We start from the raw sequence: 23,236 nt of genomic DNA on the forward strand, positions 1-23,236 counted from the left end.
GCACCTGTGTCCCCGGTGCCTAGCCTAGTTCTGGCATATAGCAAGTACCCCATACTTTTATAGAATGAATGAATGAATGTACACTATGTGTCAGACACCTTCATGTAAAAGACACTAGAGATGTTTTTCACATGAGACAACTGAGATCTCAACATTATTTGTAATGTCAGTGAGCGAGGCCTCAACTCCAGGCCTTCTGGATGTTTGCAATCCAATGTACCCACTGCTTTCCGTCCAAGATGATGCAGCCCTTCATCAAGCCACCTTGCTTTACCTTTGCTATTCCCTCACCCAAGTTCAACTGTTCAGTAATAATCTTGAAGCACAGAGGCTGCCACGACCAAGAGCCCCTCTGTCCACAATTAATTAACCCATATGTGTTGCTGTCTCTCTAATGTTGACCTTGTCCCAGGGATCTTCCCCTTCTGATCTTAAGATTTTTGGCCATGTGGAGGGGGATTCTAAATTTGGAAAGTCCCGGAAGCTTCTCTTCAACTAAACTATTGTTGACATATTAGAAACTGTGGCTGTCCCAGAACTACCACCTGCCAGTAGTGGTCTCTACGACCCAGTGATTTGGCCATTCCTGGGGCATCCTTGGTCTAGGTGGAAGCCTGTCTAGTTTCAAGCTGTCCCAGGGTACCCACATCAAGCTGTAACCTGATTCCAAACTAAGTTTCCCCTTCCTCTTTCCAACCCACCCCCATGGGCTCCTGGACTCCCTTGGCGTAAAGCCCTAGTGAGTGGTAAGGACAGTGTGTTGTTTGGGTTGCCCCCTCCACCCTTAAGATTCAGTGCTTCACTGATCAGGCTGTCAGCCCACCAGTAGCTAGAACTGACCAGCTCTGGGACCGTTGCTGCCTCTACTTGCCCTGGCTCTATTCTCTCTTTGCAGTTGTGGAGCTAGCAAAACCCCGAGTGAAAGGCATGCCTTTCTTTATCTTATCACATAGCCTTCTCATCCATTTATAGGTGTAACTTTTACAAAGCGTAGACTCTTGTGTGTTGGCCTTGGGACAGTGTCACATTTAAGGAGCACAGGGCAATAGCCGAAATATAATTTAAAAGGAATTTCATTCTTTGCTCATCTCTTGTGTAAGTCATTACAGGAAATAGACACAAATAGATAATCTTAAGCATTTAATGGTGCCATCCTCACATCCCTGAAGAAACTCCTCTACTCTCTACCTCCCTGACTGTCCTTTCTCTTACACCCCCATTCCCTTCCTTCCTCAGCATTTTATTACATAGCTTGATTTAGCTTCTCTCCTAGCAACCAAGAACCTTTCCTCTTTGGGAGTGGGGAGAAGTCAGGGGTTCTGCAATTAAGGCATTCTTTTTAGAGTTCCAAAAGAGAGGGAGTGGTGAATACTCACACAGAAATAAGCTTTGACCCATCACTTAGACATTTTTCAGAACAGGCATAGCTTTATTATTTTATTATTAGTCACTAACCACTAGAAACACGTTCCAAATCATCCTTGTGGTGTTTAGAGTGTTGTGTCAACAATTATCATTCCAGCTCGGTATGGAGCCTGCTAGCTGGTAAAAAGCAACAACTGCATGCTTGAGGCTGGTTCAGGACCAGGGCTAATTGGTCAAATATATCTAGTAGAGGCAGGGAAGGTTGCAACTACCTCATGGCCCTACCTTGTGCGCGAGAGCCTGTTCACCATTCATTCAACAGCCAACCAAGATTTTCTGTGCAGCTATCGTTAGTCCAGTTCTCTGTTAGATAGGAAGAGACAGAGATGAATAAGCCTCAGTCTTCACCTTCAAGGAGCTCAGCTCAGGTTGGGGAGACATTCATGCAATCTCAGTATCCAGAACACAATTTGGTGGTGTTATAGAAGACCTGAAAGCAGGGGACCATGGGGATACTGGGATAGAACAACTAACTTTGACATGGAATAAGGATGGATCAGTCTAGGAAGGCTTCCTAGAGGGTTGATATTGGAGCTGGGTCAAAAAAGAAAAGTAGAAGTGTTTCTGATAAAGAATGGAGAAGAAGCATTTTGGAAAGAAGGCACAGAATGGGCGATGCCATAGTTGCATGAAAAGGGGATGCCGTTTTGAGAGAAGAATGAAAAACTCAGAATAACCAGAGGGTATCTGGCATAGAGTAGTGAGAAAAAAATAGTAAATTAGGAGCAAAATGTGAAGGACTTTGGAAATTTTTAAAAAAATATTGGAAGAAAATAGAAAATAGAAAAAAATAGTAAATTATCTATACACCCTTTTATTATATGTTATATAAAATAAGACATAATTGAAATTTTCCCTCTGTCCATTAAAACCTCCTCATCAATGGAAATCACTGCTAATAGTTTAGTATGTGTCTATAATTTTTCCTAAACTTATACAGGTATTTTTATGTATAAATACGTAAATCACATTTAAACAAAATTAAGTATACTATACCTGCTGATCTTTATTTTTTTTCTAGTTAGTAATATAATAGTGTTATTTTTACAAGTAAATTTATGCAAAACTATTTTGTTATTTTTAACAGGCAATGAGGAACCAGTAATGGACTCTAAGACTGAGGATGAGTGAATCAGATCTGTTTTATGTGGAGGGTGAATGAGAGAGAAGAGGTCAGGGAGTCCAGTCAGAGATGGCACGAATGAGAGCTCCACTGAAAAGCCCCAAGGATGACATGTAAGAGAGAGTTCTGAAGTAAAATCAGCACGACACAGTGACAGTGATGGATGGACTGTGAGAATGGTTTGGTAAAGGTTCTTTTGTTGTATGTAATAGAAGCTACTCGAAATATCTGAGAAGAAACATTCAGAAGGGAAGATTCAAAGGTAGGAACTACGACCAGGTCTGAGGATGCTGGAACCCAGAACTAGAAAGCTCTTAAGAGTCATGATCACTATCTACCCTTTTTAGAGCCTCGGTCTCTCATTTTGGTTTCTTTCTAAAGCACCTTATTGTCCTCTGGGTGTTCTTTGTGCACTTGTGCCACTGCTACCCACAGTAGGTTGCTCTACAGAGTAGGCTCTACCCCAGATGAGGGGTGTGTATGAGTATGTGTGTGTGTGTGTGTGTGTGTGTGTGTGTGTGTGTGTGTTTTCAAAATTCCCTGGGCAATTTCGACACAGAGCAAAGGCGAAGGACCTCTAGTTGGACTTGTTCAGTGTCTCTGAGGCACCATTTTCAAAATCCCAATCGAGTATATGATTAGCCAAGTCAGGTCAGGTGTTTGCTCCAGTCCAATTAGCTATGGCCATGGTAGAGAGCCACGAATCAAAACCACAGTCGTCACTCAGCTTTGGGGACAAGAAAACAAATGGAGAGAGAATGGCCCAAGACAGCATCAAGATTTTGAGGTTCCAGGTCTCAGGCCTGGAATAAAGTTTGTGTTTACTTCTTGTTCCTTTCCCCGGGGACAAAGCCCTGAGCTGAATGAAAAAATGAGTACTTTGTGTTACTGGCCTGCTCCCATTACCTCCTCCTCCACCTGAAAGGACAAAGGGAGGGACTTAATTCTTTGGCTTCAGTCACCAAACTTGCTGGCTCGCCCTCCCCCATAGAGAGCCAAACAGTGCTGCTTGAATTTGCCTGGGGTCTCAGAGCCATCTAAGTAAGTCCCATGGCAAAAAGCATATTTCCTGGGAAATGAGAGTCGAAGCCAACAGCTGCGAAATGGTATTTCATTGGAATCAGCTTCTTGTTTGTTATCAGAATGAGTGACTGTGAGTAAATTGTGGCTTCGTATTTCCATCTAGGGCTGGGGGAGGAAAAGAGACAGGAAAGGGCTAACCGGGCCACTTTTCTGTCTCTTCCCTTATGTGTACCTGTGTTTTTTGGCCACAACTCCCACTCACCTGAGTCTCCCCAAGTTTCTCAGCCCGGTTCCCAAAAGGGGAAGGGCAAGCTTTGCAACGTTTGGAGGGGCTTAGCCCAATCCTGAGGGAATTCTGTTTCCTGCTCCTCCAACTCAAAGTCAGATTACTCAGGAGTCATAGGTCTTAATATAACTAAAACCTTAAAAACAGTCCAGTGGTGGGGTTGAAGCCAGCAGTCTCTTTGTTTTTATTTTTGTTTATTTATTTTTGTTGTTGTTCTACTAGGTTGTATCTTCCCTTTTAATATCTTACTTTTCACTACCCTTTGACAATGTTTCTAAACTTCATCCATAAATCTAATTTATGGATTTATTTTCCCAGTTTTGTGTTTACTTCTGTGCAAAGGCTAAGGGAGTTAAATCGTTATGCCAAAACAGAGGACTTACTGGAGACTCAGAGGACTTTAAGACAAGTCCCAGCCCTGCCAATTACTAGTTTTGTAACCTCAATCAAATGACTTTGGTTTCCTCCCCCTTTCTCCCATGACTGTTTTTATACTTCTGTTATTATATGTATCACATCCCTGTGTCTCCTAGGAGATTTTGGACTTCTTAAAACTGAGCTTTTATCTATCTGAATAACAACCACAGAACAGATGTCTGAAAAACATTAAAATTTAACCTCTCAAGGTCTATGAAATCGGAATAATTATATCAAATTGTAAACATTAAATAAGGCAATTCACATCATTGATGAATAATAATATATATGTATAAGTTATAACATCATTAAGAAATTTTCTATAGCTTTTAAAAAATATGGTTCCATTAAATTCTTTATATTTAAAAAGTTTAGGGTAACAGGTTGGTGGGGGAAAGCTAATATTTCTCATTTGCAATGATTTTATTAATCATATAACTTATTTTGTTTCTAGCATAAGGCTCTGTCCTCACCTGTAGTGTTTTTTTTTTTTTTTTCATTCAGCTAGTTACATGGTTTAATGGTTGATTTATCTGGCATAAAGGATGATAGATCTAAATTATGATTTCTCAACTTTCACAATATTGACATTTGGAGTCGAATAGTTCTTCATTGGGAGTGGGGGTTGTCCTGCACGTTGTAAAACATTTAGTAGCATCTCTGCCCCTCTCTACCCACTAGATGCCATTATCACTCATTCCCCACATGTAACAACCAGAAATGTCTCCAGACAATGTCAGATGTCCTTAGGGTGGGGGTAGGGAGAAAATTGCCCCCTTCACTTCCCTATTGAGTATCACTGCTCTAAAGTTTTGATCTATAATTTTCTCTCCCTTCTTCTATTATTAACTTTCTCAATAATTTTAACATGTGAAATCAGATCTCTTAAGTGCTGCAAAATAAGACCACTTTGAGTCTTACCCAAAGCATTTTTTTTTGCTGACTTGGGTTTGAAGACATGCATATTCTTCAATGCATCTGATTATTCAAAGAGAAGTTCCTAGCTTGTCAGAGAAATCCTCTCTTTCTCTCTCATTCTGTTTTGATATTCAGGGTTGATACACCCTTAATGGCTATCCTTTACACTAAGACTTTGAAGATCAGTCCTATAATTCCAACACCATTTCCTCTAAAAAAGCAAGTAGACTTCTTAATCCTGGGTCTGTGATGACCTGCTTTCTTGGAGTTCCCCAAGTAGACACATAATCAAAGCCTCTCTGTGAACCTTACTGCACTACAGAGAGCCTAGGTTTATAGCATATGTACATTGGGCTGTGGTTGCTTTACATTATCATAAAGAATAAGTCTCCCCTAAATAAGTTACACCCATCTTCCTTTTTACGTATGTACCTCATCTCCTCACTTTCTTCCCTTCCCTACACATTTGGTATCTTTATGGACTTACCGTAATTTCCAGGAAATGACTTGACTTTTCTATCCCCTTGATGGCTACAGCCAGTATCACAGTCCTCTCACTGCAGACAAGATGCCTACTTTACTTCCATCTCCTGTCCCCCCTGACTTTTAAGAGCACAGAAGCTTATGGTTTTGTCTGACATTCATTTCAGTGTCCAAAAGCTTTAATAATAGCCTCCATTTGTTTTCCTATGAACTTGGTAAGAATGAATTTACCAAGTACAAATGCCGTCCACTCTTCTGAACACCTGTGATACTAGCATTCACTTAACAAATGTATTGTTCCCAATAGAAAGGATGCTACTTCATCAATTGAAAAAACCCTACATACTATGTGCACAGCTTCCATTTCTCCTTGAAAAACCACATTCTTGTTGTCAAGAAAGAATGGGACTCACTGTCATCCGATGACACATACTCACGTTGGATCTGGCATATTCTAGTTGCTTTTGGCAAAAGAGTTTGCTAACTCAAAATTCTTATCTTTACAAAGTAGCATAACTAGCTACTTTTGAAATTAATATTGTGAAGTGAGTGGATATTTTAGAAGACAGGAAAGTAATTAATTAGGAACTTGTCTGAAGAGGAAATTTGGAAAAGTTGTTTAACGTGTTAACATGTTTTAAAGTAATTCTCTTCACATCGACAGCCATCATCACCACCACCACTTAGTGCTTGATATACATTATGTCTTTTTAACCTCACAACAATCCTGTGAGCTTTGGAGATAAATATTACTATCTCTGTCTCACAGATGAGGAAACTGAAACTCAGAGATGTTTTGTGAACTTGACTAAGAGTAAACAGTTGTTAAGTAGCATTAGGATATAATCCAAAGCCCCAAAAATTAAGATGCTGGATATCACCATTTAGAACAGGATTTCAATGAAACTCTGAAGCAGAGTAAAAAGCTTCTTGACTAATCCCAAGAACTATCACACTAAGAAGTCTTAATAAACATCTCGCAGTGTAATGTGAAAAAAAATGGAAGCTTAGGAATCAGAAGATCTGGATCTTACTCCATACTTCTTTTTAGTGAAAGGATCATAGACAATTGCCTTACTATCTCTGAGCATCAGTTTTCTCATCTAAAGCAGATTAAGGGCTGTTGTGGGTAATTATGTGTTAACTGTCATGTTCTACAAAAATGTAGTTTGGCCATAAGCATTTCCTAGGAGTCTCATCACCAAATCCTGGGAAGAACCTGGCTTCGTTTCTCAAGTCAAGCTGACAGCCATTGCCGAGGCTGTCCAAAGGCTCTGGTGTTCTCTTTCCCATAGCATCAGTGATGACACAGGGAGAGTGGGCATGTCAGGCCACAGGGCTGTCTCTCTAATAGGCGGACACATTTGGAACACAGACAGGGCCTCTTCTGAATAACCACAGGACAGGACAAACAGAGTCAAGGGCAGGCTTCCAAGGGGCTGGCCAGCGCCCATGGGCTTGGAACACCGTGGTTAGCCCCAGACTCTCTCAGGAGGAAAAAGTCACAGCTCCCAAGTTAGTTGCTTCTACAAAAGTAAACCAAAATGACTCATGTGAGGATGGAGAAACCACCAGAAATGGCCTTCCTTGTAAGGATCACTACAAACAATTAATGCTGGAGATGGGAGAGCTCTAAGAACCTGGGCGGCTGATGTTTCCACCTTAGCAAGTCAATATTTGAGACATGCGGCAGGACGTGTACATGCATGCGTGTGTGTGTGTGTGTGTGTGTGTGTTCACGCTCATGCGCAATGAAGGAAAACCCTTGAATATCTTTCTGCCTCCTCTTGGTTGGTTTGCCAGCTGCTGCTCAACATCATCCTTGTGGATTGGAAACATACAATATTATCATTATTAGATGGAGAGACTGGTTCTTCTTAATAGTACAAAATTGCTCTTTCAAAAGTTTGGGCCAATTTAATTTTTTACTTATGCAAACAGAGAGTATAAGAGGGTCTGTTTTCTTCATCAGTGCCGACATTTGGTAAGAGTACTATTATTTCCATTGTTATTTTTAGACTAATATTTACATATGATGAAAATTACATTCAAATGGTACATGATACTATTAAAATCTCCTTCTCCCCTTCCTTACCCTTTCCTTTCCTTATGGTAACCAACTTTAACCAATTCTGATTTGGTTCTTCTAATAGTTGCCACAAAATACTAAATAATATGCTTATACCTCAATTTCTCAATTTATCAACTTTTTACAGTATTTACTGACTCCTGCATATGAGGATTTATGCTAATATATCCTCTCATTATGTCTGTTTTTTTTTTCCTCACTGTCATCATTTTAGACAGGGTTCCACTTGATTCCTCACTATGTAAAGGAGGAAATTGTCCCTCTGTTCTCTTTCCCCCATCCTTTCTTCTTACTTCCTGCACCCCTTTCTTCTGCCATAACAGCCCCTTTCCTTTTTATATTTATTGGGTTAACCATAGTTGTATTCTATTCCGAAACTAAGGTTAAGTCTTTCATACTTTGTCTAAAAATTTATTCTAAAAATTTTAAACCAAAATGCAGCTTTTATAATTCTGTAAATATATGCAAGTTATTTACTAAAGAATCACGTTAGGAAGAAAATAATTCACTCAAAAGATAATGGTCAAAAGTCAAAACCAAATAAATCATCTTTTTACACCCTAATCAGTTTCTCACAGCTATGCCTTGATATATTTTTTTCCTGGGTTCCTGCTTACTTTTCTTTTTAAAACTAATTGACAATAGAAACATATATCCTTATTCATATATCATTAAGATAATCCAGTTTCATAAACATACCATTTTTGAACAGCCTGATTTTTCCTCATTGTCTTCTCCATATGTACCACAATTGCTGTCATTTTAAAAAAAAATTTAATTACACCCTTAAGTTATTTTTTAATACTTCTTGGATCTCATGACTTTCTCTTTCCCAAATTCCTCTTTCATCTTATTGGCCTGCACACACAAATAATCTTTCAGTGCTAAGGACTGAACGTTTATGTCCCCTGCAATTCATATGTTGAAATTTTAATGCCTGTTGTGGTGGTATCAGGAGGTGGGGCCTTTACAAGGTTCTTAGGTCATAAGGGTGCTGTAATAATCCCTCATGAATAGGATTAGTGTTCTTACGAAAGAGGCCTCAGAGAGCTTGCTTGCCTCTTTTGCCACATGAAAAAGTTGGCAGTCTACAACCCAGAAGATGGACTTAACAAGCACCCGACTGTGCTGGCACCCTGATCTTGGACTTCTCAGTTCCTAGAATTGTGAATAATAAATTTCTGTTGTTTATAAGCTACCTAGTCTGTGGTATATTGTTACAGCAGCCAGAACAGATGAAGACAATAGATAAATGTCTGAGTCTTTGTTGTGTCTATAGACAAAATTAATTCTGAAAACAATATCAATTGTCAAGATTTTTTAACATTACAATTATACAGTTGGCCCTCTGTATCCATGGATTTCACATCCTCAGATTGAACCAACTGCAGATCAAATATATTTGGAAAAAAATGTTTACACTGTTGCTGACAGGTAATATGCAGTTAGGGTGACGATTGTTGCATCTGTCCTGAACATACATAGACTTTTTTCTTGTCATTATTCCTTAAACAGTACAGTATAACAACTATTTATATAAATTTACATTGTATTAGGTATTATAAGTAATCTAGAGGTGATTTAAAATATACAGGATGATGTGCATAGGTTATATGCAAAGTCTATGCCATTTTATACAAAGGAATTGAGCATCCATGGATTTTTCATATCTGTGGGAGGTCTTGGAACCAATGCCACAAGGATACTAAGGGATAACTGTATTATTTTATATTTTTTATTTATTTTTTATTTATTTTTGAGGGGAGGAAAACTGTATTGTTAACTGAAGAATTGAGTAGGTTCTGAAAAGCTCTTTACTTGCTCTGATGCTTGGTGAATAGTTTGTGTGGGCTAATAATTCTAGATGGAAAAATCACTTAGTACTACAAAGGAATTGCTTCAATAGGTTACTCTCCTGGCAACCAAAATTACTGGCAAGAAGGCCAAGGCCATGTTAATTCTTATTCTTTCATAGTACACCCTAGGAGCATTGAGAATCTCCCCTTTATATTTCACATTCTAAATTTTACCATAAAATACATGGATCTTTTTAAAAATTCTGTATACTCAAGCCTCAGTGGCTCTTTCCCATTTGAAAGCTATTGTCTTTTTTTGCTAATTTCTCCCCCTCATTTCCTCTGCTCTCTTTTGAATTCCTGCCAAACAGATGTTGAACTTCCAAATTTATCCTACATGTCTTTTAACTTTTCCTTTTTATTTTTCATCTCTCTCTTTCTGCTCTATATTCTGGAATATTTCCTCAACTTTGTCTTCTAGGCCATCTGTTGAAATGTTTAATTTTTAAGAACTCTGGCGATCCTTGCTCATCCATTTATATCTAAGAGTGTATGTCAATAGGTAGAGTACATGGACTCACGCTGTTCACTTTAGGTTATGGGGTAGAAATCAGGGTAACAAGGATGTTCCCTATATCCCTGCAGGTGCCCTCCTCAGGGCCAAACCAAGGAAAACTCACTCTGGAGAGCCAACCCTTACTTGAGGAGGCCTAGACCTCCTTAAGCCAACTGTTGAATCCCTCAAAGAGCAGACTCATCTGTGAAGGTGATGAGAACATGGACAGCTGCCCTGCACCCATGGCAGGGGAGGTGGTGGGGGTGAAGGTGGGCAACCAGCTCAGCTGCTCCACGGATTGCCCTACAAATAGTCATCCTGACAGCCAACCCACTTTCCATTCCCATTTCCCCTTTCTGTCAACTCAGAGCTTGGTACCACTTCCAGAGCCCTCAGGAAAATGAACCCCTTTCCTAGAAATCTGGCTTTTTCTCCATTGCAGCATTCTCTCATACCGCAGATACTGCTGTTCCATCTGTAATTATTTGACAATTCAATCCCACTTGTTTTTTATTTTCTAGAAAGTTATCAAACACTCTGCTGATGTCCTCACTTGCTGCAGTCTGCACCACTGTAGAAAGATGCATGTCTTTCCTTTTGCACATCTTTGCTGACATTTCAATAGGCCTCTGAGCAGAAGGGAAGAAAATATATAGATCCACTTCACTCTTTGAACTAGAAATTCAAAGTGGTACTGTTAAACATTTTAAACTTTGGGAGGCAAAAAATTATATCTCATCATTAAATTGCTTTTTTATAACTTCTCGTGAAACAAGGATCTCTGGTATTTGCCTGGTGGTTTAAACTATTTCTGTGGACAGCCCATTTACAAGAATAATGATTCTAGACATCGTTCAAGTCCAGCAGATGTTTTCCTTCAGCTTCTTACACAGACCATTTTAGGTTGCAAAGACACGCCACTCATGAGCTCTTAATCTTTGAGAGCGGCAACTCATCATTCTTTATGAATCATTAATACACAAAAATAGAGATGTTAGTTAAAAGACGTTGATGCTCATTTTCCTCCAACTTTTCCTCTTGCTTCTCCTTCCTAACTTTGTTGAGAAATTAAAGGCAAAGAGGAAAGGATGTACTGCAACATGGTATTCTCTCCTTCAGTCAGATTTCCATCTTGCTACCAACCTGAATTGTGTCTCCCACCTGTTTCTCTGTCCTAAGAGTTGTCCCACATGGGATTTGTGGTTGGAGCCAACTCTGCTTACCTGTAAAGTCCGCTGGCACATATCAGGCTGGCATCCCAGCCCTATATTCCCCAACAGGACACAACTGTGAGGTGAAAGGCTCTGTGAGCAACACCATTCCTATAGCTGGTAGTCATAGTAGCAGATACCAATGTTCACTTCATCAACAGCCCAGGGCCCCCAACCTTGGTTTATATAAATTAAACTCTACCCACCACAGCTCAGAATCATGCTCATGGTAGCTTATTTCAGCAACTTGAGCACTGTTTGAACAAAGTTCTCTACTTGGGGAAATGTGTCAAACCCCTTCTGAAAACTAAACTTTGAAAAAATATCATGATACCGCTGAGAAAACGTGAAGTCATTTGTGTACCTCTTAGGAGTTCCAAGAAAATCAAGGAATTTTAATATACTCATGCAGCAAACTGGGAAGATCTGGGGAATTCAGAGCCCATGTTCTCCCTCTCTCCTGCCTGGGGCCACAGGGATGTGAATCTATTTTTGGTAGCAAGCCTGTAAGGCAAGAGCTTGAGAATGACTCTTCCTCTACTTACATCATGGGTGAACAAACTTCTGAGTTTAGGAGAGAAAAGGAGGAGCCAGAGGGAGTGGCCTGTAATGAAAGATGAGGGGTCACTTCTCTCAAAACCTCTTGGGAGGTCAAATTTTATCTTAAATGGTGTTGTCACAGGAAAAAAAAATGCTATCTAAGGAGATTCAAATAATAAGACACAAACAAACAAACAAACAAACAAACAAACAAACAATAAAACCATGGATCCTTGAAAGGGATCCTGTTTTGCAACCCCTGAAGACAAAGGACTTTGCACACAGTAGGTATTTGTAGCAGAATGGGGGGTGGGGGCGCTTACACAACAGACATGAATTTCCTAACATTTCTGGAGGTTCAAAGTCCAAGATTAAGGTGCCAGCAAAGTTGGTTTTTTGGTGAGGGCTTTCTTTGTTGCTCCCAAGTGTGTCCTCAGTAGGGCTTTTCTCTGTTTGCATGCAGAGAGAGAAATCTCTGGAGTTTCTGCCTCTTCTTTTAAGGATTTTGGTTCTAAATGATCAGGGCCCCACTCTTATGACCTCATTTTAACCTTAATTCCTACCTTAAATGACCCTTTTCCAAATATAGTCACATGAGAGGTTAGCGCTTCCTTCAACATATGAATTTGCGGTGGGGGGGAGGGGGCAGGGCGGGGCACAAATCAGTTCGTAATAGTACTGGATAAACAACAATGATTAATTAATTAATGCTCTACCTGACCACCTTCCTGGATGTGTGGGGGCCCTGATTTTCCCCATGGAAGCTGTAAGGAGAAAGAAACCATTCTTCTTGTTTATATCCTTCTAATTCTTCCTCAAGGCAAACATCATGTCAATATGATTGTACTACCAAGGTTATCAAGGATGCAGTTTTTACATTGCCCCTGTGAGGTGGCAGGAACTTGTTCATCCAGCACTCAACAAACATCCACATGTCCATGACCAGCTGCCACCTTCACCTCCACCTACCCCCACATCAAGGCCTGGATCTTTTTCTTTATCTCTGGCTTTGTCACTCACTACTCTATGTTGTGGTGAGACCCTGACATGTGCTTTCACTGTTAGGGTGAATAGGAAGCCACACTTCAGTTTCTAGCCTTAACAATGTGCTCTAATTCACCTCCCGCAGAACTCTGTTTGGTGGCAGTGGGGAGGAGATGGGCAGGTAGGTATTATGCACAGCCCACAAAAATAGCAGTACTTTATTTCCCATTTACTATATTATTATCTCTCTCTCTCTCTCTCTCTCTCTCTCTCTCTCTCTCTTTCACACACACACACACACACACACACACACACACACACACACACACACACGGAAGAGGCATCATTGGCAAGGAGAAAATGAACATTCCCAGGGCCTCTGTCAAAATCCCATCAAAATCTAGTCTATATCTTTAAAGAAGACTCTGAGTTTATTGTTCCAAAAGTCTGCATGTTCTACCTAATAGTCATATAGACATAAGAAAGCTCTGGTTTTAAGCTATAAATATGTCTGCTTAGTACTCGAATGCTTAATTGAAAGACTGTACATATGAACAGACCAGAACTGGACAGCATGATCTTTCCTGAGTACATGTGACCCAGAGTGATTTCTCAATATGCTCATTTTCTTTCTCTAGCAATCCCAGGTTACATGTGCTGTATTCAGACCTGTCTTGGTATTCTCCTGATTCTTTAGGGCATTGTAGTTCAATATCTTTCTTTTTCACTGTTTAGGGGGCCTACTTAGCATGTTCATTTCCTCCCTAAATCATTCGATTCTCAAAAATAGCCCTGACATATTTACAGTTTGCAAAATATTTCACATCATTATTTAATCCTCACAAGGATTCTGCAAAGTGACAGACATAGTCATTCATTTACTCAACAAGCACTAATGAAGATCTCTGCACCATGTGAGGTGGTGGGGAGACAAAGGTGAGGAAGGCATACTCCTTACCCTTAAGGAGCTCAGAGACCCCTGAAGGAAATGTACAGCCATCACCACTCAGTATGATAGGTGCCACGAGAGGAGGGTACCTTAAGGTAGCCCATTCTGGCTCAGGTGGACCTGGGAGGTTTCCTGAGGAAGAAAATTGATCTTATTCTTAATGGGAAAGTAAGGGCCAAGCAGGCAAGGAAGGTGGCCAGTGGAATGCCAGGTGAGGGAGCAGAGCATTCAACTTACAAAAAAGAAATTGGCCCATTTGTACCACACTGAGTAGTTGAGTGTAGTCTGAGATAGAATGTAAAGGATGGGAGAAAAGGTGGACAGGTAATGAGTCAAGAGAGGTACTTGAGAGTCAGATCGTAGGTGAGTACATTTCAGGATATGTTAAAGAATTTGGAGTTTTACCCCAAGGGAAATAAATAGGTTATCACTAGGGGTTTTAAGTAAGAGATTTGTAGTTTAGGAAAAGTAATTGTGTAGTAGGGGGACGCCAGACTGAAGCATAAGATAGGAGGATATCGAAGTGGTCCAGGAGAAAGCCAATGGGATTTCATTTCAGAGCAGTGGCAGTAGGGATGGGGAGTAGGAATGGATTCAAGAGATATTTAAAAGGGCTCTACAGAACTTGTGACTGATGGAATGTGGCAGGCATAGGAGATGCGAGGACAAATACCCAGCTTTCTTTTAGAGCCCATGGGTGGATGACAATGTCATTCACCTATGTGCGACTAGGAAAAGGAGCATATTTGGAAAGAAAGATAACCAGATCAAATGGGCACGCTAAAATCTAGGGAGCCGGTGAAATCCCAAATACAGATATTTGGGGAAGTTTAAATTCAGTGCTCAGAAACTCAGGGGAGGGGTCTGGCTTGGCCATTTGTATTTGGGAGACACTGGCTTATGAATAGTAGTTACTGTAACAGGACTGTGTGAGATCAATCAGAGAAAGGCTACAGAAACCTGATGTCATTTGACAGATAAGGAAACTGTGACAGGCCCAAGATCTCATAGCTGGTACATGGCAGGACTGGGCCTGGAGCCAAGTCTTCTGACTCCAAGCCCATTGCCTTTATTACCATTCCAAAGCCTCTAAGGAGACTAATGGAAATGAACCCAGGCTGTGCTTAAGGTTAGCTGGTCTTACCTCTGTGGTTCTCATGCTTTATCTGTAGGAAGCGGCTCCTGAACAGCAGTCCAAGGTGAGAGAAGCCTTCATGCTGTTAGTCTTGGGACTTTGGCAGGGTATTCCAAGCACTCATCTTGGAAATGGGAGAAGGCAAAAAACACACATATTTGCCACCAAGTTCACACTTTCACTTGATCCTTACAGCTGCCCTATAGGGCCCCTCACTACTTTGCTTCCTTCCCTAGACTCTGCTCACATCAGGTCCTTTGCTTCACCTCCCCTCTCCATCAAAACTTGCCTATCTTAGGTCTCATCCTATATAGAATCTAGGTTCTCTGCTAGACCACGTGATAAAGCAATTCCTGCTAAGATGGGTACTAATAGGTTAATGAGAAATTAACCTCAGGGTACTCACTCCTTTTGAGCAGAATTTCTGGAGATATATAAAAAGTACTGAAAGAAGCAAGAATTTTGAGTTACTTTGCAGATTACTGAGGAAAGGATAGGAGTGTGAGCAGGAGAGGAAGCAGAGAAAGAGAGCTGGGAACTAGATCACTGTGAGAGTATTTCATATCGCATTAAGGTATTTGGATTTGAGTTCATTTAACATGGTGAGGCAGGGTCCATTTGTCTACAAGCCCCTTTTTATCATGACAGTCTATTTCATCACCTAGCAAAAACAATACATGTGCCCTTGACTGTACACACACACACACACACACACACACACACACACACACACACACACAAGCATCTCTCTAACCTCTAGGTCTGACATGCAACAGGAGTAGATACAATTTTCAAATCAAAGCCACAAGTACCAAATCTTCTTTCTTAAGTGCTGTGAGTGATCTTATTGGTAAATCCAGTTCCTGGCCAGCCTAGAAACCCACTCAGAATAGCCTTTACTAAGGGGTGAGTTGAAAAGAAATCCTCTGGGTGAAGGATTTTTTCTCTCTTGGCAAAATATAAATTGTTTTTTCAAGTTAATGAAAAAGAAAAAAGAAAAAAACAAACAAACACTGAAAGGTATTTTAAAGGAAGTATAAATTTGGACAGACTAAGAGACACTTATAAAACAGCCTATCCTACTGTCCAATTCCAGCCTTGCAAGGCTCAAACCACATGACCCCAGGGTTATCAAAAGAAACCCGTTGGGGTTGGGGTTTGGGGAGAAATAGTGGTGTCAGGCACGTGATGCATGGAGCCTCAGCTTATCTGAGGGGGTCTAAGATTCTGCAACAGGCCCGAGAGCATGCTGCCTGCCTGCCTGCCGGGGTAGCTGTCCGCTCTCCGGTCTGTCTGCTGCAACTCCTGGGATGAGTGCTGGGCTGCAGGTGGTGGGGCAAGCCCAGCCAACCTCCCAGCAGCAGACAGGAAATACCAGAATGCTAGGAATCAGGGGCAATGGAGTTCATGAGATCATATGCTCTCCAGCTGGAATGGAATTGTAAGGTTATCCAACTGCACTCCCACTAGTTAGCATTTAAATTTCCTCTACAACATTCCCATCAAGTGGTTATTAAGCCAGAACTTGAACGGCCCCCATGACAGGGCCCTCTTATCCTTCAAGGAAGGCAATACAATCTTTGGATGGTTCTGACTGGAGGGGTGGTCTTGCTAACACTGAGTCTAAATGCCACCCTAAGTTAAGCTACTTGGTGTAAGATGATCCTCTACAGTCACACAAAACATGTTTCTGCATGTTCCAAGTGTCAGGTGTTTGTCTAAACACCTGGATCTATTGTGATGCAGATTATACCAGCCATGCCGTACCTCTGAACACAGGTGATGGGGCTATTTTGAACCGCTTGTTACAAAGCAGGTAAAGGTCTGCTCACCTCTGCACAGTCCAATGATGGAGATATTTGGCAAATACTTCTTCAGAAATAGAATAATGAACAAGCCTAAACTTTTGGCATATGTCTCATCAGAAAACATAAGTGACATTAATGTGGAAACTCCTGTTGGATTTATGAATTTTAAATGTTATTTTAAAGGACGTCCAAGACTCCCTTCAGCAAAGTCATTCTGACCACACCCTTAACCTGGTGTACTCAATCAGGGATAGGTACCAAATTTTGTGTTTTGCTTTTGCAATAGATTTCTCCGTGAAGGATTATGTTATCTCCTTTATCATATTGCAAATTCTTCCAGAAATGTCCTTAGAAAGTTGTTTTGATTTATTGTATAACCCCCAAGTACCAAGACAGTGCTGGGCAGATGTTAAGTAATCAGTGTTAGTCTATATTAGTCTATATTAGTCTTCGTTAAGCACATACAAATATTTGTTGCATGGATGAATGATGGCAGGAGGTTTTATATTTTTATATATTTTTAATTGTATGAATTTTGTTGTTGTTTTGTAAAAGAACAAAAGTAAAATTATCCAAACTTTACTTCTTAGAAACATAAACATTCATATATGCACACACACCTTCCTTTCCATGTTTGAATTTTGACTAAACCCTAGAGTATATTGACCTTACTAAGGCTTATTTTTTTAAATCAAGTTTTCATTATTTTATTTAAAACTAGTTTAAAGTTTTTTAGCCCTTGTCATGGACCCTGTACATAAAATATTAGTAATAACTAATAATAATAATAAGATCTATATAATAAACTCTAAAATAAGCACTAAAATAACAAAATTAAGAATTATATGTAATAAGCCAAGAGAGGAGATAAACTGGATTAATTAAAAAATACTGAATTAATTACCAAAAAAGGCATAAAAAGAGGAAAAAATAGAACAAAGATCAGAAGGAACAAATAGAAAATATAAAACAAGACGTTAAATTTAAATTCAACCTTATCAATAAACACATTAAATGTAAATGCTCTAAATACCCCAATTAAAAGACATAGTTTGCCAGATTAGATATAACAAAGCAAGACCCAACTCTACGGTGCCTACAAGAAACTCACTTTAAATAAAAAGACACAAAAAAGTAAAAACTAAAAGAATGTAAATACTAATAAAAACAAAAAAGCTGAAGTGGCTATAATAATATTAGTAAAAATAGATTTCAGAGTAGCCAGAATTGTCAAGGATAAGGAGGGTCATTAAATAATGATAAAAGCATTAAATTATAAAGAGGACATAGGAATTATAAATGTTTACATCTCTAACAATCAAGCTCCAAAATACATGAAGCAAACATGGATAAAATTTCAGGAAGAAATCGACAGGTTTACAATTATAGTCAGATATTTCAACACCCTTCTCTCAATAATTGATAAAATTAGAAAGAAAATCAGTAATAATACAGCAAACTTGGATGAAACAATCATCCAAATTGACCTAATTGACTTTTAGAGAACATTCCACTCAAAACAGCAGAATACACATTCTTTCAAGCGTATTTGGAACATTTTCATAGATAGACTATATTCTGAACTGTAAAATAAGTCTCAATAAATTTAAAAGGATTTAGATCACCGTACAAATATGTTCTTTGACCAAAATAGGATTAAGTTAGACATCAATCACAAAAAGATATGTGGAAAATCACCAAATATTTGGATACTAAATTACACACTTAAAAATAACCTCTAGGTCAAAAAATAAACCAGATTAGAGAGTATTTTGAACTGAATGAAAATAAAAATATAATGTATCAAAACTCATAAACTGCAGCTCAATCAGGGAGAGAACATAGAGGGAAATTTATAGCACTAAATGCTGATATTAGAAAAAGAGAAAAGTCTTAAACCACTGACTTTAGCTTTGACCTTAAGAAACTAGAAAAAAGGAGGAAATTAAAAAGCAGTGTAAACAGAAGAAAGAAAATAATAAAAATCATTAATTCAAAATAATAAAATTATGAAAAAGAGGGTGGGGTAAAAAGGTATTTGATGTAAGTAACTTTGGAAATGAGTGGAGTCTATAAGATTTAAGGCAAAAGGAGTGGTATATAAGCATTGTACTCTAGTTGATTAAGCTGTTTCCCAAGCAGTACAGCCTAACAATTCTGATATTGCTATGCATGTATACTGGAATTAAACAAGTAAATGAATGGTGGATGGTGGAAGCCAAGTTTTTCACTGTTAGAGTGGGAGGTTCAGATAAGCAAAGTAAAGAGGCTAGAAAATGACAGACTGATTATAAAATCCATGTGAAGAACCTTGTATTAGCTGCTAGGGCTGTCATAACAAATACCATAAATTGGGTGGCTTAAATAACAGAAATGTATTTTCCACAGTTCTGGAGGCTAGAAGTCCAAGATCATTGTGTCGGCATAGTAGTTTCTTATGAAGCTGCTCTCCTTATAGATGGCTATCTTCTCCCTATTCTTCACATGGTCTTCCTTCCCATTGTGTGTGTCTGTATCCTAATCTTCTCTTCTTATAAGGACACCAGTCATATTAAATTAAGAACCATCCATATAACCTCATATTACCTTAATTATCTCTCTAAGGTCCTATCTCCAAATACATTCACATTTGACATACTGGAGGTTAGGACTTCAACATATGATTTTTGTGGAAGACATAACCCCCTAAATGTTCAGCATATAACAGACCTATATAAACTAAAATAATTCAACTCTAAAAAAGAAAAACAAATTTGGAGAATTTACGCTACCTCACTCTAAGACTGCAGTATTCAAAATAGTGTGGTATTGGTGTAAAGACAGATACACTGATCAATGGAGTAGAATAGAAAATTCAGAAACAGACTCACATGTATATGGTGAGTTGATTTTCAACAAAAAGTATAAGGTAAGATAATTTAGTGGAGAAAGAGTCTTTTCTACAAATGGTGCTAGAACCAATTTGTTATCTGTAGACAAAAAATACAAACAAACAAAAACAAAACAACAAAAAAACTTCACTACATATCTTTAACACATAAAAATTTAATTAAAATGCATTATAAACCTAAATGTAAAACTTAAAACTGTAATGCTTTTAGAAGAAAATATAGGAGATATCCTTGGTTGAGTAAAATTTCTTAGCTATGACACCTTAAGAAAAAATAGGTCGAATGCACTTCATCAAAATTTAGAACTCTTCAAAAGATAAAATTAAGAACTCTTTGGAAGACACTGAAAAGATAAGCCACAGACTAAGAGAAAATATTTGCCAATCACACAACAAATAAAGGATCTGTATCTAGACTACATAAGCAATCTTTAAAACTCAGTTATGGGAAAACAACATAATTTTTAAAAACAGCAAAAGATTTTAACAGGAACTTCACCAAAGACAATATACAGATGACAACATATGAAAAGATGTTCAACATTGCTGGTTATTAGAGAAATGCAAATTAAAATCACAATGCAATATCACTATAAACCTAATAGCATGTCAAACATTAGAAGAACTGATCATACCAAATGCTGGCAAGGATGCAGAGGAACTAGAACTCTCATACACTGCTGGTGGAATGAAAATGGTACAATCATATTGGAAAACAGCTTGGAAGTTTCTTATAAAGTTAAACATAAATTTACCATATTCTCCAGCTATTTCTTTTCTAGGTATTTGCCCAAGATAAACAAAACCATTTCTCTGTAAAAGACTTGTACACAAACACACACAGCAGCTTTACTTGTAATAGCCAAAATCTGGGAATAAACCAAATGTCCATCAGCTGGCAAAAGGAGAAACATATTGTGATGTCATGTATCTATCCAATGAAATATTACTCAGCAATAAGAAGGAATAGACTATTGATTGACAAAAGCAACGACATGGATGAATTTCAAAATCCTTATAAACAGAAAGTGAAAAAAGCTAGACAAAAAGAGCTAGAATTTGTATAAAATTCTTGAAGATACAACTAATCTATAGTAACTGAAAGCAGATAGGTCGTTGCCTCATGACAGAAGGCAGAGGGGGGAAGGGTAAGAGGGAGAGTATGATAAAGGGGCATGAAGAAAGTTTGGGGGATGATCTTGATTTTGATGATGGTTTTACAGCTATATACACATGGTAAAACTTATCAAATTTTACACTTAAATATGTATAGCTTATTTTATGTCAATTATATCTAAATAAAACTTTCAAAAAAATATACAGACTTCTAAGGCCCAGAATCAGAATCTTCAGTGTTGCAACATAGGAATCTAATATGTAACCTCCTTGGATTTGAAACCACTGAGATTAGTTTTAGCAGGAGATAAACAAAAAGAATCAAAGGGAAGGGCTTGGGATGGAATATAGTAAGATATGGTGGTATGGACCTTGAAGTTCTTGCTAAAAAGTTTTTTTAAAATTAAGTTTATTAAGGTAACATTGGTGGAAATAATTATATCATTTTCAGGTGTACCTTATAATTTGACATCTGTATATTCTATTGTGTGTTTACCACCCAAAGTCTAGTTTCCTTCAGCTACCATATATTTGATCCCGTTTACCCACTTCACCCTCCCCCTATCCCTCTATATTTCACCCCCTTTAACCTTCTACCTACCCCTTCTTCCCTCACCCCTTACCCTCTGGTAACTGCTAGTCTATGCTCCATGTCCGTCAGTCTCTGTTTGTTTGTCCTGTTCATTTGTTGCTTTTAGTTTTATATACCACATATAAGTGATATCATGTGATTTTCAACTTTTTCTGTCTGGCTTATTTCACTTAGCATGATTATCTTGAGTTCCATTCATGTTGTCGCAAAAGGCTATATTTCATCTCTTCTTATGGCTGAGAATTATTCCATTGTATATATGTACCACAGCTTCTTTAGCCAATCATCCATTGTAGGACATTTCAGTTGCTTCCATGTCCTGGCCACTGTGAATAACAATCTTTTCGGATATGAGTTTTCAAGTTTTGGGGTTAAATACCCAATAGAGGGATTGCTAGATCATACGGTAGTTCAATTCTTAGTTTTGTTGAGGCACCTCCATATTGTTTTCCATAGTGGCTGTACCAATTTGCAGTCTCACCAGCAGTGTATGAGGGTTTCTTTTTCTCCGCATTCTCTCCAACACTTGTTATTACTTATCCTATTGATAACAACTATTCTAACAGGTGTGAGATATTACATTTGTGGTTTTGATTTGCATTTCCCTAATAGCCAGGGATGTTGAGCATCCTTTCATATGTCCTTTGGTCATTTGTATGCCTTCTTGGGAGAACTATCTGTTCAGGTCCTCTGCCCATTTTTCAGTTGGATTGTTTGTTTTTTTGTCGGTAGTGAGTTGTGTGAGTTCTTTGTATATTTTGGATATTAGGCCCATATTGAAAGCATTGCTTGAAAATATATTTTTTTCATTCAGATGGTTGTCTCTTTACCTTATAGATGGTTTCTTTTACTATACAGGAGTTTTTTAGTTTGATGTAGTCTCATTCATTTATTTTTGCTTTTACTTCTCTTGCCTTTGTTGTCAAATTCATAAAATCCTTTTTAAGTCCAAGGTCCTTGAGTTTAGTTTCTATGTTTTCTTCTCTGTCTATTATTGTTTCAGGTCTTATTTTCTGGTCCTTAATCCATTTTGAGTTAATTTTGGTGTGTGGTGATTGATAACAGTCTAGTTTCATTCTTTTGCAGGAGGCTTTCCAGTTTTCCCAGCACCTTTATTGAAGAAGCTTTCCTTTCTTCACTGTTTTTGGCTTTTTTTTTTTTGTAGAAAAGTATTTGCCCATATAAATATGGTTTTATTTCTGGACTCTTGATTCTGTTCCACTAGTCCGTGTGTCTGTTTTGCTGCCAATACCATGCCGTGATTACTCTTCTTTGTAGTATAATTTGAAGTTGGGCAGAGTGATGCCTCCAGCCTTGTTCTTTGTTCTCAGGATAGCTTTGGCAATTCTGGGTCTTTTGTGCTTCCATACAAATCTGATGATTTTTATTCTATTTCATTTTAAAAAGCCAATGGGATTTTGATGGTGATTGCATTATATCTGTAAAATACTTTAGGTAATATGGTCATTTTAATTATGTTGATTCTTCCAATCCAAGAACACAGAATATCTTTCCATTTCTTTGTATCTTCTTTGATTTCTTTTAATAGGGTCTTGTAGTTTTCATTATATAGGTCTTTCACATGTTTCATTAAATTTATTCCTAGATATTTTATTCTTTTTGTTGCAATTGCAAAAGGAATTGTTTTTTCCACTTCTTTTTCGGACACTTTGTTGTTAGAGTACAGGAATGCTATGGATTTTTGAATGTTGATTTTGTATCCGGAGATTTTACTATCTTTGCTTATTGTTTCTAGTAATGTTCTTATGGAGTTTTTAGGGTTTTCTATATAGAGAGTCATGTCATCCACAAATATTGACAGTTTGACTTCTTTGTTTCCTATTTGGATGCATTTTATATCTTTCTCTTGTCCGATTGCACTCACTAGGACCTCC

The 23,236-nt window shown here is 38.4% G+C and overlaps 1 long non-coding RNA gene across 6 annotated transcripts in view; it reads left to right on the plus strand.

Moving 5' to 3' along the window:
* The window catches only part of LOC107514297, a 79,476-nt gene that overhangs the window by 23,947 nt on the left and 32,293 nt on the right, over window positions 1-23,236 (plus strand). For all 6 annotated transcript variants that reach the window (XR_004955653.1, XR_004955648.1, XR_004955652.1 and 3 more), the window contains exon 2: window positions 2,513-3,701. This is a non-coding gene — a long non-coding RNA (uncharacterized LOC107514297). The remainder of the gene's footprint in view (window positions 1-2,512; window positions 3,702-23,236) is intronic.

The sequence above is a fragment of the Rousettus aegyptiacus genome, unplaced genomic scaffold, assembly GCF_014176215.1.
Source record: "Rousettus aegyptiacus isolate mRouAeg1 unplaced genomic scaffold, mRouAeg1.p scaffold_m13_p_1, whole genome shotgun sequence".
NCBI lineage: Eukaryota > Metazoa > Chordata > Mammalia > Chiroptera > Pteropodidae > Rousettus > Rousettus aegyptiacus.